General features: G+C 39.4%; 1 pseudogene; it reads left to right on the forward strand.

Moving 5' to 3' along the window:
• The first annotated feature begins 996 nt into the window (after positions 1-996).
• On the forward strand, positions 997-8,730 carry LOC147826907 (cytoplasmic polyadenylated homeobox-like protein 2; annotated as a pseudogene).
• The last annotated feature ends 8,257 nt before the right edge of the window (positions 8,731-16,987 follow it).

Raw genomic sequence — 16,987 nt, forward strand, 5'->3', positions numbered from 1 at the left:
TACAGTGAGGGAATCCAGACAACACTGGTTGCAGCCCAGGCTGGGACAAGCCCATCTCGGAAACCTGGTCTTGTCTCCCAGTTGTCATTGGCCCAGGGGATTCTGACTGCCATACCTGCTTCATCTTGTTCTTTCCACTTCTCTCTGACACCCCTGATAGATTAAAATTTTTAATTAAAGAAAAAATGAAACACCATACTTGAGAGGTGTTTGACTATTTGGCTGTTTTACACGCATCTCCTGCTACCTTACAAGTGTATAGTTTACTGTCCACTCACTTCCTCAGTGCCCAACACAGTGACAGGAGTATGTGCTGGGCACATTTCTTTAGGGATCCTGCCAGCCACACAGTGGCTTCCTTCTTTCGTGGACCTTTGTCCACAGTGCCATAAAGGAGGGAGTGGATAAGTTGCTTACTATTTTAATAATTAGACTCTGAGCCAGGCATAATAGCACACTCCTGTAATCCCAGCACTGTGGGAGGCTAAGGCACGAGGATTACAAATTCAAGCCCAGCCTGGGCAACTTAATGAGACTACATCTCAAAATTTAAAATTTTTTAAAGGCTGGACTATAGCTCAATGTGAAAGCCTTGGATTCAATCCCCAGTACCAGAGGAAAATATTAGGCTCTGTGCCAATTATCTTCTGCATGAAACAGCCCACCTCAAACCTCAGTGGCTTAAGGAAGCAACTATTTATCTTGTTGTGATGCTGTGAATGAGGTAGGTGATTTCCTTTGGTCTGGCCTCATTGAATTCTGCCCGGATTGGCTGGGAAGCAGCTAGAAGCTGGCTGATCTAGCATGGCCTCACTCAAATTCCTGGTCAAGGTGACAGGCAACTGGCCCACATGTATCTCATCATCCTGCCAGTCAGCGAGACTTCTTCATGTGGTCCCAAGTTCTAAGAGCAGCCAGGGAACAAACCAAAGGAGAAGCTGTTTTCAGGTCTCAGTTTGTGTCACATTTGCTATAGCACATTGGTCAACACGAATCATGTGGTCCAGTCCAGCGTCACCAAAGGTTGTGAATGCAGAGGATGATGACTCTGCAGCCAACTTTGCATCCTTCCTTAAGGTGGCACAGCTAGTGTGCAGCGCTGAGACCACAGCTCATGGCTCCCACTGTCAGTTAGTCTCCTTTCCATCATGTCAAATAAACATGGTGAAAATGATGGGCTGGAAGCCGGGGAGAGTGCGCAAGAGAAGATGATTCAGTCACGTGGAATAAATCAGATCAAAAAATAACCTTTGTGATCTATATTTTTCAGTGAATGTGCTTGTGGTGGTGAAATTAACTGAAAAACTGCCACATGTTTGTTTTGTTTTATACAATGCTAATCAATTTTAGAACACTCAAATCATCAACAACATAAATGTGAAGAAAAACTCATCTGCCTACATCTGTTTATCCTCTTCAGTCTCCCCAAGGTCACTGTCTCAATACAATTTTTCCAAAGGTCAAACAAGAATCCTTTATTTCCATTGCAAGGGCACGTAATATTCAGTTGGGGCTCACACAGTGGTGGCCATTGAATTTGCTTGACTAAATGATCATTAGCACAAATAAAACCAAATTAAATAGCAAAGATTTTGTATTTTATGATCAGGACACTGATGCTACCAGTAGGCCAGGCAGGACCCTGCCCCTGCTTCTCCAGTTTTCCATTACTCTCACTCACATTCACAGCATTGTAACTCTTCCCATGGGTTTGTCAAAGCCAAAGAGTTTTGTAGTTTGTAGGGCGCAGAGCCTAGCTGGTGTGGCTCCCATTCTTGAACTTCCCAGCTCTCATCCTTGAGAAGGAGGTTAATACTTTGAGACTGAATGTCCACATCTGTGAAGTGGGAGCTGTAGTGCCTGCCCCAAACACCACATGAAAGCTGGGAATGGTGGCACACACCTGTAATCCCAGTGCTCTGGGAGGCTGAGGCAAGAAGGTTGCAAGTTCCAGCCCAGCCTGAGTAACTTAGCCAGACCCTGTCTCAAAAGACACATTTTTTGTTTTGTTTTGAGACAGGGTCTCACTATGTAGTTCAGGCTGGCCTTGAACTCACTATGTAGCTCAGGCTGCCCTTGAACTTACAACAATCCTCCTCCTGCCCCAGCCTCCTTGGTGCTGAAATTACAAATGTACACCACCATACCCAGCTCAAAAACAAAATTTAAAAAGGAGGCTAGAGATATATCTCAGTACAACAGCCCTGGGTTCAATCCCCAGTACCAAAAACAAAAAAAGTTCTGTGAAGGCCTGAATAAGATCAGTATGCAGCATGGAGCACAGAGTCTAGATATTCTTTAAATGATCGTCCCTGCTATTGTTAATAATGTTATCATTATAAGCCAAATTAAGGAGGGTTTTGTTCACACACTCAGATTCCAGGCGAAACTAGAAGATCTATCTCTAACGAATTCTAAGATTCTCTTTTTTGTTTGTTTTCTAAAGTTCATTAAATCTCATTTACAGAAAGCCAGAGGAGCTGTTTTCTGGTTTCCTGTGATGCATTAATTAGCTGCTGAGGCCTCTCTGTCACCCATAGTCCTCCCCTTGCTCACAGGACAGACATTATTGCCCTTCCTTCACACCCACGGGGGCGCTGCACAGCTTCTTGCAGAGTCACCAGCCACCTTTCTGCACATATTTAAAAACAACACAGGGATGAAAAAACAGGCTGATAAAAATGCGATGTGGTACTTTGTTCAAAAATAGTCGTATCTCTGAATAAACATTAGAGATTTCAGTGCTAATATCCTTGTAGGAAAAAAATCATATTTTCTTACAGATGTAAGGAAGCAAAACCCTTTGCAAGGAGCAAGTTTTATTCCTCTTTGGGTCCCCATTGTTCTTAAGTAATAGTGTGTACTAGAGGAGAATTTCTCATTGAAACAATAAATGGCCCCTAAAGAACTAAAAGACCCCTAAGGAAATAGCTATTAATTTTTTCAATCACCATTTTAGCAATAAAAGTCTCGGACTCACTGAATTAAAATGTGATCTCTAGAGTGAGGTGGCAGATGCATAGTCAAAAGTCTCCAGGGTCTACATTCTAAAAATATCTTGGTCATTTTCCTGAAGGGTTATTTTGAAAGATAAATGCCACAGCTAAAAAAACTTTCCAAGCTACTCTGAAAAAAAATCTTTCAAAGAACCTAAGCAAGTCTGAATTTCTTTTCAGGGTTATTTGAAAAATTGACTGGAATGGATCAGAAAAAAAGTATGAAAATTTAAAGCATAAAGCATTTTTAAAAGAAAGAAAAATATATAAGGTAGAGCTAATTGTGTCCTAACATACACAATGTGTAACACTATTCAAAGATGTAGGTTACAAGGACCTTCTAGGGCTGGAGATTTAGCTCATTAGTTCTGCCACTGGCCTCACAGGTGCAAGGTCCCAAGTTCGATCCCTGGTACCAAAAAAAAGGATCTTCTATACCAAATTGTTTAGAATACACCAAATTCTATTCCAATTACAATTAAAATTATCTTCCCCAACAAGTCTTACCATGGCTCTCATTTATTTAGGATAATTCACCAATTCCCACAACAACAATGCTGTGAGGGGCATAGATAATAAGTCACAATTCATGTGAACATATTGGTATGAATTAAATTATCCAAAGAAAACTAAATGGAATAGGATTTGTTAATGTCAAAGTATGAAGATACAGGGATTCAGAAGACATCATGACAATGAGTGCCAAACAAGCAATAGACAGTAAAGGGCACAGGCACCGTCTGCATTGTGTGAAAGAATACTCAGTTGTCATTAGGCAACTTTCTATACTTTTGTAGAATAGAGATGATTTTCTGCTTATCTCCCAGAGTCACTCTGATAATTAAATGTACTGACATTGTTGAACAATGCTAATGTTTCATTCAGATGTAACAAATTAAGGAACAGATCCTAAAGGTGGTAGCCCAGGGGCTAAGGACAAAAATCATGCATTAAGGACTTCCCCGCGAAGAGGGCAGAGCAGTAAACAGCAACAAATTAACCTCTCCATGATTCAAAATCCATACTTGGAAAACAACAACTGAGGGAGGAAAAGAAGGAGGGAGATGGATCCCTGGGACCCAGGAAGGATCTGAAGGATAAATTGGAAGCCACAGAGTAAGTGAAGAGACAGACCTCAATGCAGAAAAAGAAGGGGACAATCTGCACTTTCTCCCGGGCTCCTGGCTCATAGCTTAAGAGAGGAGGCTCAAATCTAGAGACACACTGAGGGCTGGTGACTCCAGAGGCCTCAAGGGAGAAACATGCCAGTGGAGCAGAGCAGTGGATGCTGTGCGCTACAATAGCTGCTGAGTGACTCCAGTCCAAGCAACTGCTGTGTGCTTTGGAGAAGGTGCTTGGTCAGATGCCATTTTAGGGAGGGGCCCACTGAACCCAGGACTCAGACCAGCAGTGGGTTGGCTTCATCTCAGAACTCCCAGTGTTCAAATCCCACAGAGTCTGGGCAAGGGACAACTGCATGAGAGATCCAGGGTCGGGGATCTATGATCGGGCTGACAAGAGACACCCTGAGTGCTGTAGACTGAACAACTCAGGCCCAAACCCCAGAACTAGAGGCAAAGATCAGCCTGAACTGTGGATCTGAAAGTACCAGAATTGGCACCCTGTCCTAATCCTACTTCAGGGATCATCCAGCATGGATCTAGACTCTAACTGCTCCCTTTGTCTCCCAGCAATAGCAGAGTCATGCCCTGAATTAGATACTACCACAAAAGTGTAGACCTCAGAAGATAACGAGAGGCTTGAAATCACAGAGAAATTTCTTTTTATTTTTTTCCTTTGTTCTTGGAGGGTTTTTTCATTTGTTTTGTGTTTTGTCGTAAGTGTGAACATTATTTTTAGCTTTTTCATTTTGTTTTGTTTAGTTCTTGTTTTTTGTTTTTTCCTTCTTTCTTTCCCTCTTGTCTTCTTCACCAGTTTCCCAAGGCTTAGGTAATCTTCCTTTGTTCTTCAGCCTTGCTTCTTATCTCTTTCTCTTCTTTTATTTCTGGATTTTTTTTCCTCTTATCTTTTTTAAATTTTCTCCCCTTAGGATAAAATCATTTTATTAAGTGAATATTTACTATGTATAATTTTCTAATTTGTCTTAGGTTTTGTTATATAACAATAAAACTTGTATCTATGGTTAAAGGTGGCCACTTATTATTTATCACAGCTTGTTGTTTTCTAGACTGCGCTTGATGCTATTGTTATTACTGACGGTATTACTTAAGCCAAAGTGAAATAGTTGTTGTGATCAATTGATCTTCCTTGTATGCCAATACCTAGATTGTCTGAAGGTCATAAACAGTTCTATAGTCCAGTACCAAAGAACTGGGTGTGAGGCTAAATAGGGAGCAAACTCTCATCCCTAATAAATTGAAGAGGCAAGATCTTGGGACAGACTCAAAAGCCAAAAGCCAGCTATGCCTAGAAGACATATCTGAAAAGTAGTCATTTCCTAAAGAAGTCTCAATACTAGTAATAAAGCTACCTACAATAAGAAATTTACAAGCTTGAATGCAGAAAACAAATTAACAAAATAAAAAAATAGAAAATGAGAAAACACAGAAGCAAGACACAACCCATAATCCCCAACTCACCCAAGGCAAATCAAGGGGGCACTGAGATGGAAGAAATCAAAACTCTCCCATCTGAATTTTATGCAATGGTGGCAGTGGAAATAACAAAACAGATCAATAAGTCTCTTGACAAAAACAGGACAGAGATAATTAAAGAAATGACAATCATAATGAAAGAAATAATTAGTAAATCTAGAACAGATACAAATTTTTTAAAATAGAGGAGCTTAGGAAAGACATGGAAACCATGAATTCCCGGAGAACTGGATTCCATAAAACAGACTCAAACAGAAATCTAAGAGATTAAAAGTTCTACTGCAGGGCTGGGGATTTAGCTCAGTGGTTCCTGTGCCTGCCTCATAAGCCCAAGGTCCCAAGTTCTATCCCTGGTACCAAAAAAAAAAAAAAAAGTTCTACTACAAGTATACGCTGCAGAGCCAACCAGTGTGAAGATAAAATATCAAATCTAGAAGACAGAGTTGTGGTTGGCAATCATCAAATGAAAGATCTCTTAAAAATAGCAAAGGACCACACAAAATCAATCCAGAAGCTGTTAGATGATGCGAAGAAGACTAATATGAGATTAATTGAAATTAAAGAAGAATCCAAGATAGTACGAAGGGCACAAAATCCCTGTTCACAGAAATAATAGCAGAAAACTTTCCCAGCATGAAAAAGAAACTTGAAATACAGATAACTGAGGCATATAGAACTCCAAATAGTCATGATTGCAAAATACTACACCAAGGCATATAATAGTCAATATTCCAGAAATTCAACACAAGAACAGAATATTAAAAGCTGTTAAAGAAAAGAAATAAATCACCTATAATGGAAAATCCACCAGAATCACAGCAGACTTCTCAACACAAACCCTTAAATCAAAGAGAGCATGAAGTGAAGTATTTCAAGCCCTAAAAGAAAACAACCTCCAACTCAGACAGACATACCCTAAAAAATTACTTTCAAAATTGATGGAGAAATACAATACTTACATGATAAAGAACACACACCTGAAGAAATTCATGTCTATCAAACCAGCACTCCAAAAATTTCTGAAGGATATTCTAGAAAAAGATAATGAAGGCAACAACCCCAAGCAACTGAACAGAATAAATCCACCAGGAAAGGCAAGCAATTAAACAGAAGGGAAAGAAAAGGAACCAACAATAGTAAAATAATATGACAAGGATAAGTCAGCACATACCAGTTATAACCATCAATGTGAATGGTCTCAATTAACCAAAATCATGAATTAAAATGAGATGTGTGTTAACATAAATAAATGAATACAAAGATAATATAAAAATGCCAAGTTACTAAAGTTTTTCAGAAAATCATTGTAGATATTATATTTAAGGACATAAAATTAAGTTGCTGCATTAAACGAAGAGTCTCCAATTTATTTTTGAAGAATCCGGGAGACATGAAAGTCAGCCTCTTTCCTTGATCTCTCCTTAAGGAAAAGCCAACTTCTAAAAAGAATCTGGTAGATTTTTAACCCCTGTTATGCACAGATGTCTGTGAGATAGGAAATAGGAAAAGCTGCCATACTGTATTGTTAGATAGATCCCATTATTTATTTGTATATTTGTAAATGTAGGCAAAAAAAAGTCTAGAAACTATACTTTAAGAGTGGTTACCTTTAGAGAAGGAATGGAGCTAGGGAGAGTAAGGAAGAAACTTTCTTTATACTTTTTTATTATTTAAAAATTTTGCAATCATACTCTTTCTGTTATTTTACTATGACATGTAACATTACAGATATCATGATAGCTACACTCACAAGTATCTTATGAGGAGAAGAAGGAAGAGGGCCAGTGAACCTTGGAGATGGAAGAGGAGATAACCAGAGGAAATGGCAGGTCCATGGCCTGTGCTCCTGAGAGCAGCATCCCCAAAAGCATAGAGCCTGGCAGAGAGAGGTCTTCAACATGTGTGGCAAGTTAGTAGAAGCAAAGCTTAGGGAGTGTAGGACATGAATAGAAAGAGTGGTAGAAAACACACAGTTTGTACTTCCACACTCACCTCACCTGGGACAGCAGTTCTCAGAGTAACCTTGGAGAGCAGTTTTACTTGGAGGAGGTGCACTGGATATTTGACATAGCTTCCAAAGGATCTTCAGGTAAAAAGATGATTATAATGAAGCACAAGAAAGTAAATGTGGAAAACTAAAATCAAGACCTCGACACAAATTTACAAAGGATGAAATATAGATGCCAAAACAATCATTTGAACAGAATCCTTACCCTACTTTCACAACGAAGGAAGAATTTGCCAAGCAACTTCACTGCCGTTTGTACGTCATTCAAAATTGGTTCCAAGATAGAAGATACAGACTACCACCTAGAGAGAAAAAGAGAATCTTTGCTATCTGGAAATTAAATGGGTTTTGTGTCAAAAGGTCTCAGCCTCTGAGGTCCCCAAATAGCCACGTACAATCTGACAACTCTTCCATGAATCAGATATCCTTGTATGACCAGGAGACCCTACTACATAAAGCTGGCTACTCTTCACTGGAAACACAGATGATTCACAGTGGACATGTTGGCTCAGGTGACTCTTTGATCACAGGCATTAACAGGGAGCCAAGATGTCCCCTGGAGTATCGAGGTGCCCCAGCAAGTGGACCTTCTTCCACCTACACACCATACTCATTTATTATTATCCTAACACATCTATGCAATATTTTGAAAGTGCCAGGTCTGAGGCAGGACAAAGCCAGCATGCTCTGCCTTTTCTTTCCCATTATGCTTTTACTGGGCAGGGTACTGGCCAGCAGCAAGAAGAACACAAGGCCCCCTTATCAATATTCAGTATTTCAAGGACAGCAGCCAAACCATTGGGGATACCATCTGCAGCAGCTGTCACAGCCTCAGTATTACCAAGAGAATTACCAGTTGCCATTCCAGGGCCAATTTTTGCCATACCAGAATCCAAGTGATTTAGAGTAACAGGAGCCCAATCTTCCATCAGAGCAGCAACGTAATGGAGGTGCCCTGAGCTCACTGCTACAGCAGACACCTGTGTAAAGAGCAGACAGGTCTCCACAACCTCTTCAGCAAGGGAAGCAGCAAGTTCGTGCAGAGCATTCCAGGTTTGAAATCCAGCAGCTTCAGAACGGGGTTTTTCCAGATGTCCACTGCTGTCCTTAAGTGTGGCTCCAGGAAATGGAAGTCCTGAGAAACAGTTGTACATCACCCTGTCTCCACACAGGGAAAGGATGAGAAAGGTCTTCTCCTTTGGAGACACTCTCATTGTTCTTTACACGAACACTTCTAGGCTGACTAATGCAAAGCGCTTGTAAATGTGTATGAAACAGCACTATGTTTTGAGTTACTGAATTGCATATGTACGCAATTACCACATTGGTCAAAAATGACACTTTTACTTCTAACAGTTGCAATTATTTTTATTTATTGCATGGGTTAGAACTACCATAGAATAAAGAATCAGAACAGTGAGAGGCCTCAGGAGTGTCTGCATTTCCTCATTTCAAGTTCCATTTAGCTTATGTATTATCAGTTTTGCCAAAGAACCCCTTTGGTTTCTCTTTCAGGTTTTTAGTGCTCTCCATTAGTATAATATTGGGTTTTTAAATGCCTTCTATCTTGTCTTGCAAGAACTGTGATTATTCTTTAAAGTCCCTATAGTCATTTAAATAGATTTTTCTTACAGTAAATAAATATTTTTTGGGAACTGGGTATTGCATTCTAGGGAATTCTGCCTCTGATATATCAACAGACCCTTTTTTAAATGAATAATTTGTATTTGAATAATTTTCCCAAGCTGCCTTTGAACTTATCCTTTTCCCTCATTCAATTGCCCAAGTAGCTGGACCTACAGCCATGTGCCTCCATGTGAGCCTAATGAACATTCTGTTCTGCCATAACTCAACTAATCCAAGCTTATGTACTTCTGTATTGCTGGATTACTTTTCCTAATAGTTCGATTCAAAATGGTCCATGTTATGTTTGTAAATAAGGTGTACTCAATTTTTTTTTCACTGAGATTATCTTTAGGGTTTGCTGGTTAATTTAGTATGGATTTTGCACTTTTCTCACTATGTTCTTAAATTCTTTTACAAAATGATATTTCTTCATTAAATTTTAAATTTTTCAAAAAAAGAAAACACACAGTTTGTGTAAGATATTAAGGAATTTGAATTTTATTCCAAGGCATTAGAAATCCATTGATGGATTTTGGACATGGAAGCAACATGCTCCAATTTGTTAGGAAAATACCATGATTGTGGAGGATGAATACATGGCAATAGGAAAATGCAATTCTAAAGCACTCACCATGAGTGAAGAAAGAGGTGTTGAAGGCCTGAACTCATAGAAATAAAAAGTACAATGGAGTTTACTAGATGTCACCACCTCTGGGGACACAGGAACAAGAAATGTGGGTCAAAGGTTGTGAAATTTCAGTTAGAAACGTCTAGCAGGGAATAAGTTCATTAGATCCATTGTACAAAATGATAAGTATAGTTAATAACAATCTATTGCATTCTTAACCATTTGTTCGTACCTTAGTATAAACACATTAAGGCCAGGCACAGTGGTGTGGGCTTGTAATCCCAGCTACTTGGGAAACTGAGGCAAAAGGATTGCAAGTTTGAAGCTAGCCTGAGCAATTCAGCAAAACATTGATTTAATTTTTTTTTAAGGGGCTAGGAAAGTAACTCAGTGGTAGAGCATTTGCCAACCATGCATGAGGTCTTCAGTTCAATCTCCAGTGTGGTCATTAAAAAAATTCAATTAGCATCTATTTGTAAAGCCATGTCTCCTGAACAGATCTGCTGCCTAAATCTTAGCCTCAATCAATATTCTAACTGATATTTTCTAGAATCTGCCTGGCCCTTGGTTTTAGACAGGTTCTTTAAAAATCATCAGTGATTAGCTTAAACCACATTTTCCCAATTCCATTATTCTTGTTCTCCATCACAATGTAAAACCACATCTTTGTAGGAATATAGATGCATCTTGAGACCATAATGTTAAGTGAAATAAATCAGATACATACGCTTTAATACCTCAAGATTTCTCTTATATGATGTCTTAGTTACTTTTCTCATTGCTGAGACAAAATAACCAACACCCAGAGTTAAAGGAGGCAAAGTTTGTACAGGTTTAAGTTCACCATTGGCTGGCTCCAAGGCAGGGTGTCATGGCAGAGGGAATCACAGAGGAGTAACAGCTCATGGCAGGCAGATGGCAGAAAGCTACAAGTGACAAGCAGCAACCCTCTTTTTGTCCCTTGTATCTTATCTAGGCTAGGGTAGGTAGCACTTACAACCGGGGTGGAGCACCCTCAGTCCTACCAAGAACTATGCCAAAAAATCAGTGGACTGAATTACTAATCACATGCCCTTGATCCCAGCCGCACACACTCTAAATCTAGCCACCTCTTCCAAGCACCATGTATGACCACATGAGGCTTTCAGGGGGACATCTAGACACAAGCCATAGCATATGAGAAGCCTAAAACACAAATGCAGAGAAAAATAAAAGATACATGTTATGAAATAGGCAGATAGACCTTTTGCAAAAGGGAAGGGGACCAAGGGATGGAGAGAGAGGAAGGGGAGAAAATGGGGTGAAATGAGAATTATGATGTGTTATGTGCATGCACCAACTCCACATGGAGAATTTAATTAGGTACTGAAAACATGTACTAATAAAAACATAAATTAAAGAAAAAAGAAAATCACATATTATAAATTACTCAGTAATTTTACTGATTTACAATAAGATTCATCTTAAACCATGGGTTTGATGGGCCATTTTTTTCTAGTATACCTTGATATAAACACAACTACAATGAAAGTAGCATCTTATATCTTCTCAAATACCACTAGTGGAAAGCATACCATGCTCTAGGAAGCACAAGACCAGTTGCTTCCAGTTCTGAAATTCTAGAAGTCTATGATATTTAGTCAAAATCTTATTTTGATATGAGCCTGAGATGTCAACAAGTGTAGTCTGCTGATCAGCAGAAGCAGCATTACTAGTACCTTGTTAGAAATGCTATATTCAGATCGTGTTTGTTTGTGTGTTTGGTACCAGGGAACAAACTCAGAACCTCACATTTACCAGGCAAGTGCTGTGCCACTGAGGTAAATCCCGAGCCCCAGACCATACTTGTTATAACTTATATCTAGATGCTCCCCTCACAGAGCTTGATGTGCTCATTGATGGGGCTTCTTGGAAGTGACTGAACCATGGGTGTGTGGTACTGGATTATCCCACTCATTGGTTTAGCATAATTCTGGGTGTGGATGGTGAATTTACTGAAGAAGGTGTGTGTGGTACCAACCAATAGGCTTGTAGCCTGGATAGAATAAAAAGGGAAAGAAGGAGATAGTCATGCTGTCTCCTGCCTGCCAAGCCATGAGCTGTTTCTCTTCTGCCATGCCCCACTCCCATGCTGTCCTGCCTTAGAACCAGCAGACTATGGACTGACAACTCTATAAATGGAGCCAAAATAAACCTTTCCTCCTTTAAGTTGTGGGTGTCAGGTATTATATTTTGGAGATGAGAAAGTAACTAAGACACGACTGAAGCAAAAACTTTGGAGGTGGGGTAGCAGTCTATATATTAAAAAGCCTTCCATATGAATCCAATTCCACACTCACAAAGTTTGAGAGTCACTGATTTGGACCATGATGAGGAGAATCCAACACTGAGGACTTAGAAACCAAGCTGTGATCATTTCCAAGTTGCTCGCACATCCAGCCGCATTCTGATAAGTTTTTTGATTATCAAGATTTATACTATGCATTTCAAAACTCATATTCAGCTCATTGACAACTATTAAATAAATCAAATGAGGATTTAAGATACATGGCTTGCTTTCTGGATCTGTAGTGTACTATTTATCAAACTCTAAACATTCTCATTCCACAGTCACTATCTTTATGATTCTGCTCTATTTTCATAGCCTATGCACTATTACCCAAAGTTTTTTTTAAAATAAACTTGCTGCTTTTACTCTAACAAATGTATTTTTAAATAAAAACTTATTTTACAACCATCACCAGAAAGTCAGCATCACTCACTATAAATAAAAGCTAATTACAAAATAAACACAATGTTATTAAATTCTATCTTTGTAGAGCAAAAGTTCTGTTCATGAAGAATAAGTGTTCTTTGTTACCAATGGTTATTAGCCTGTGTGACAGAGGTGTTCAAGTGTCATACCTGAAGTGTGTTAAACCTGAAGTGTCATACCTGAAGATGTTATCTGGGCACAAAAAGCATTAATATGGAGCATGATGTTCTTTCTCATCATGTGATTTTAAAATTAATTAACTGCATGAATACAGACCCACTAAACTCACCTTCTATTATGGTTTAGATCTAAAATGACCCCCAAAAGTCTTATGTCTTCAGAGGTGGAGCTCTCATTAGGTAACTGGATCATGGGGACACTATACTCACCAGTGGATTAATCCATTGATGAGTTCATAGCTGAATGTGCTACTAGGAGGCATGGCCCAGTTGGAGGAGTTGGGTTACTGCTGGGAGTGTACCACTGGAGGCTCTCTCTCTCTCTCTCTCTCTCTCTCTCTGGTTCTTCCTTTCTCTCTGCTTCCTGGCTACCACAGATTTGAGCAGATTTCCCCCACCAGGCCCTTCTGCCATGCTATTTCTGCCTTGGAGCCAGCCAACCACAAACTGAACCCTCTGAAACTACAAGTCAAAATAAAACTCTCCTCCTTTAAGTAGCAGGCATCAGATACTTTATCCCAGTGTTGAGAAACCTGAATAATACGCCTCCCATGCCACCAATGGCACATACTCCACACTTCAGAAAACATTAGGCTAAACCATATCTTTAGGGTAGATACATTTTGAGAATGCATAGATTTAGACCAGGAAAGTTCCAAAAGTAGAACTCTCATATTGAAAAAGGGAATTTAAAAAAAAGCTAACAATGGAGACTAAAATGCCACACCTATTTGAACTGAGAAAGAGAGTTGAATGAAGCAGGAGAGAAGCTGGATGCAGTTGCCACTGAACCCAATGGAGAAGAAATTTAGAGAGAAAAAAAAGTACAGCTAAGAAGGAAGAACTGAGCACAAGGATCTGCTTCCCAACTAGCCCCAAGTCCCAAGTAACATTACACAGACATATTATAAATAAGTACCATCATTGCAGTAGTAATTTTTAAAAATTCCTGACAGAAATCAGAAAACATCCAAAACATGGAAAAAACAAAACTATCCCCAGGTGCACATTGAAGGGGGTCTAATAGGTTTAACAAGGGCTAACAGGTTTATCAAAGTTTGACTGGGATTATTTCTAGATAGAAAGCATAACACATGCCTCCATTTTGTATTTTCATTGTCTCAGTTTCATAATAAGCAATATTTTGTGATACTGAACAATATTGTAATTCAAAAAGTATATTCATTATCTATTTTAGAGCATCAAATTACCCGCAAACACAATGTGTTAAAACACTTATCTCACATTTTCTGCAGGGCAGGAAATTGGATGTGGGTTGCCTGCATCCTCTGCTTCATGATCTACCACAAAGCTGTAATCAAAGTGTTTGTCCAGGGCCTATGTTCTTATCGGGAACCTTGGCTGAACAGGGTGTTCTCCCTGGATCCTAGGTAGTCATTGGCAGCATTCAGTTTCTGCTAGGCTGCTGAACTGAAAACCTCAAAGCTTTGCTGGTTCTTGAACAGGGACAGCTCTCAATTGCTTTCTTAGAATCCCCTCCAAGATGGCATCCTGGTTCATCAAAGTGTGGAGGATGGCAGGTTCAAGCTCAACTCAGGCAACATAGCAAATTAATGAGATCCTGCCTCAAAATAAAGAATTTAAAAAGAGCTGGAAATGTAGCTTAGTCCAAAGGCCCTAGGTTAAATCCCTGATACTACAAAAAACAAAAATAAAAAAGTATGCAAGTCACAAAAATAACAGAGACTCTTCCAGGTGAAAAATAGAACCAATATTTCTTAATTTACAGAAGTGGTAGCCCCTCAATATTGTAATGAATAGCAGAGGACAAGAATCACTGACAACAGTCACAGAGGCTACCACAAGGAGTTCTACTTGATCAAATAATGCCGTTCACAGCCAACTCTAAAAGTCTATCCAAGCTTTACAGTTTACAGATGAGAAAACTGAGTCAAGATAATGTATTTATTTACCAAAAGCCAAGTACCAAGCAAGAACCAAAATTGTTTGAGTTCAGTTTCAAAATTCTTTATTCCACACTGCAGCTGTTTCTAAGCCCAGTGCAGGTCCCCTATCCCAACAGCTCCAGCCCACACACAGCCTTGTTTCCAGAGTGGGTGAAGGAGATCCTGTGGGACTTCACTGCAGTTCTTGGTGTCCCAAGCAAAGAACTAGACAAAACACACAGTAAAGGCACCGAAGGTAAACATTTATTGAAGACAGAAAAGAGCTATGTTCTACAGAGCAAGAGCAGGCTGATGAAAAGGCTCACAGTGTCCTGAGGATGAAGGGAAAGGAGACTTTTGTATCTAAAATTCCCTTGTTGGCTTGCCTCTCATGCAAATAAGGCATTGGGACGTTCGTTCTTATCTTACTTTCTTGTTGCTGAGACATAATAATTCCAACACCCACAATTTAAAAGAAAGGTTTATTCTGGCTCCAAAGTAGGGCCACGTGGCAGAAGAGAAACAGCTCATGGCATAGGCATGCAGGGAGCAAAGAGAGAGATCAAGGGAGGAGAGGAGATGGACCCTTGTAGGCCACACCCTACTGGCCCATCTCCACCAAGTTTCACTTCCAAACATCACATTTAGCTATAAACCCATCATTGGACTAATCCACTGCTGAATATCACACCTCCATGATCTATCACCCAAAAGCCCCACCTATGAGCACAGGAGGCTTCAGGGGACATCTAGATATAAACCATAACAGTCCTATCTAAAACTCATTTGGGGGCGGGGGATCTGGCTCTGTGGTACCGCTGCCTACCTCACAAGTGCAAATTCCTGAGTTCAATGCCCAGTACCAAAAAAAAAAACTCATTTGGTGTCATGCCAACTATAAACTGTCCTGCGAGAATATTCACTTGGCTTCTCCCCAGATATAAATGAAGTATCAGAAACAGCCTCTTTTAACTGGCTGTTCCCACATGTAAATGAAGGATTGAAAAGAGCATCTTCTGATTGATTGGTCCTGCAAACACCACCAGAATCAAATGAAAGATAGGAAATATCTTTCTGATTAGAACCACAGTGCTCAGCCATAGCTTGATGTCATTCTCGGTCTCGTGTTTTGCTCATGTTCTCTCTTTTTAGGAAACATCTTGCTTAACCTGCTAGCCATGGGTTTTTATGATCTTTGACACATTCCACCTATATGCTTGTCTGGTTTGCCCCAGTCCTAATCTACCTCAGCCCTCCAACTGGAGGTTCATCAATACCACAAGTCTCTATGTCCTTATCTGATATTAATCAAATAGTGACTGTTTAGTAATAAAGAATGCTTATCCTCCCACCATCCCCAAATCTCTTCCAATCAAGAACTATATTTTCTAATGTTTTTGTGGTAGTGGGGGTTAAACCTAGAGTCCTGTGCCACTAGATAAGTGCTCAAACTTGTGATACTCCTCGCTCAATCTCCTGAGTAGCTGGAATGACAAGGATATACCACCATGTCCAACTTAAGAATGGTGTTTTATGCATTTTTTTTATTTCCCTTAAAATCTTAGGAGTTTACATTTAGTGAACAATTCACTGACTGACCAAAGAAAACTATAAGAAGGCACAAACGATAGAGGAAGAAAAATGGTAGAGTTTGCTATTGAGAGTCATATAATATTCTCAAAGTGTCAAATAAAAAAGGTCCTTAAATAATTTTTATGGGATAATATGGGGTCAATGAATTAATAGGAATAAGGTTCAGCATTGCCCACCTAGTGAAGGTCAATACAAGGAAATATGAAGACCAAAGCTAATTCCCACCTCTCTGGCCCTGCCCTGGGATAGTTAGCATTTCCACTCCTTTGCTTCATTTGCATGAGGACACACTTAGCTACTTTATAAAAGGGTAAATGACATAGAAACACTTGGAAGGCATAGACCAATAGTCTGAAATTAACATTCAATGTTTGAAAGGAGTAAAACCATAATTTCCTCTTCCTTTTTCTTTTGATGCCTTTATTCATTTCCCTTTCCTCTACACAAAATAAAATAGATACCTAAATAAACTAGGTATACCTGCACATTTTGTACAAGGGATTATGAATTCCTCCCCATTATAAATTTGTCTCTACATGGAAATAAAATGCTAGGTTTTACAGAGATAAAGAGTTTTATTTTTAAGACCCTTTGGAATGAAAGAAAAAATAGTTTATATCCTTCTCAATATTCAAAGACAAAGGAATAGGGTAACTGAAATATTTAGTAAGTGATAGACC

Source organism: Heterocephalus glaber, unplaced genomic scaffold (genome assembly GCF_053883595.1).
Source record: "Heterocephalus glaber isolate CG9 unplaced genomic scaffold, H.glaber_assembly_v1.0 deba00001460, whole genome shotgun sequence".
NCBI classification, from domain to species: domain Eukaryota; kingdom Metazoa; phylum Chordata; class Mammalia; order Rodentia; family Bathyergidae; genus Heterocephalus; species Heterocephalus glaber.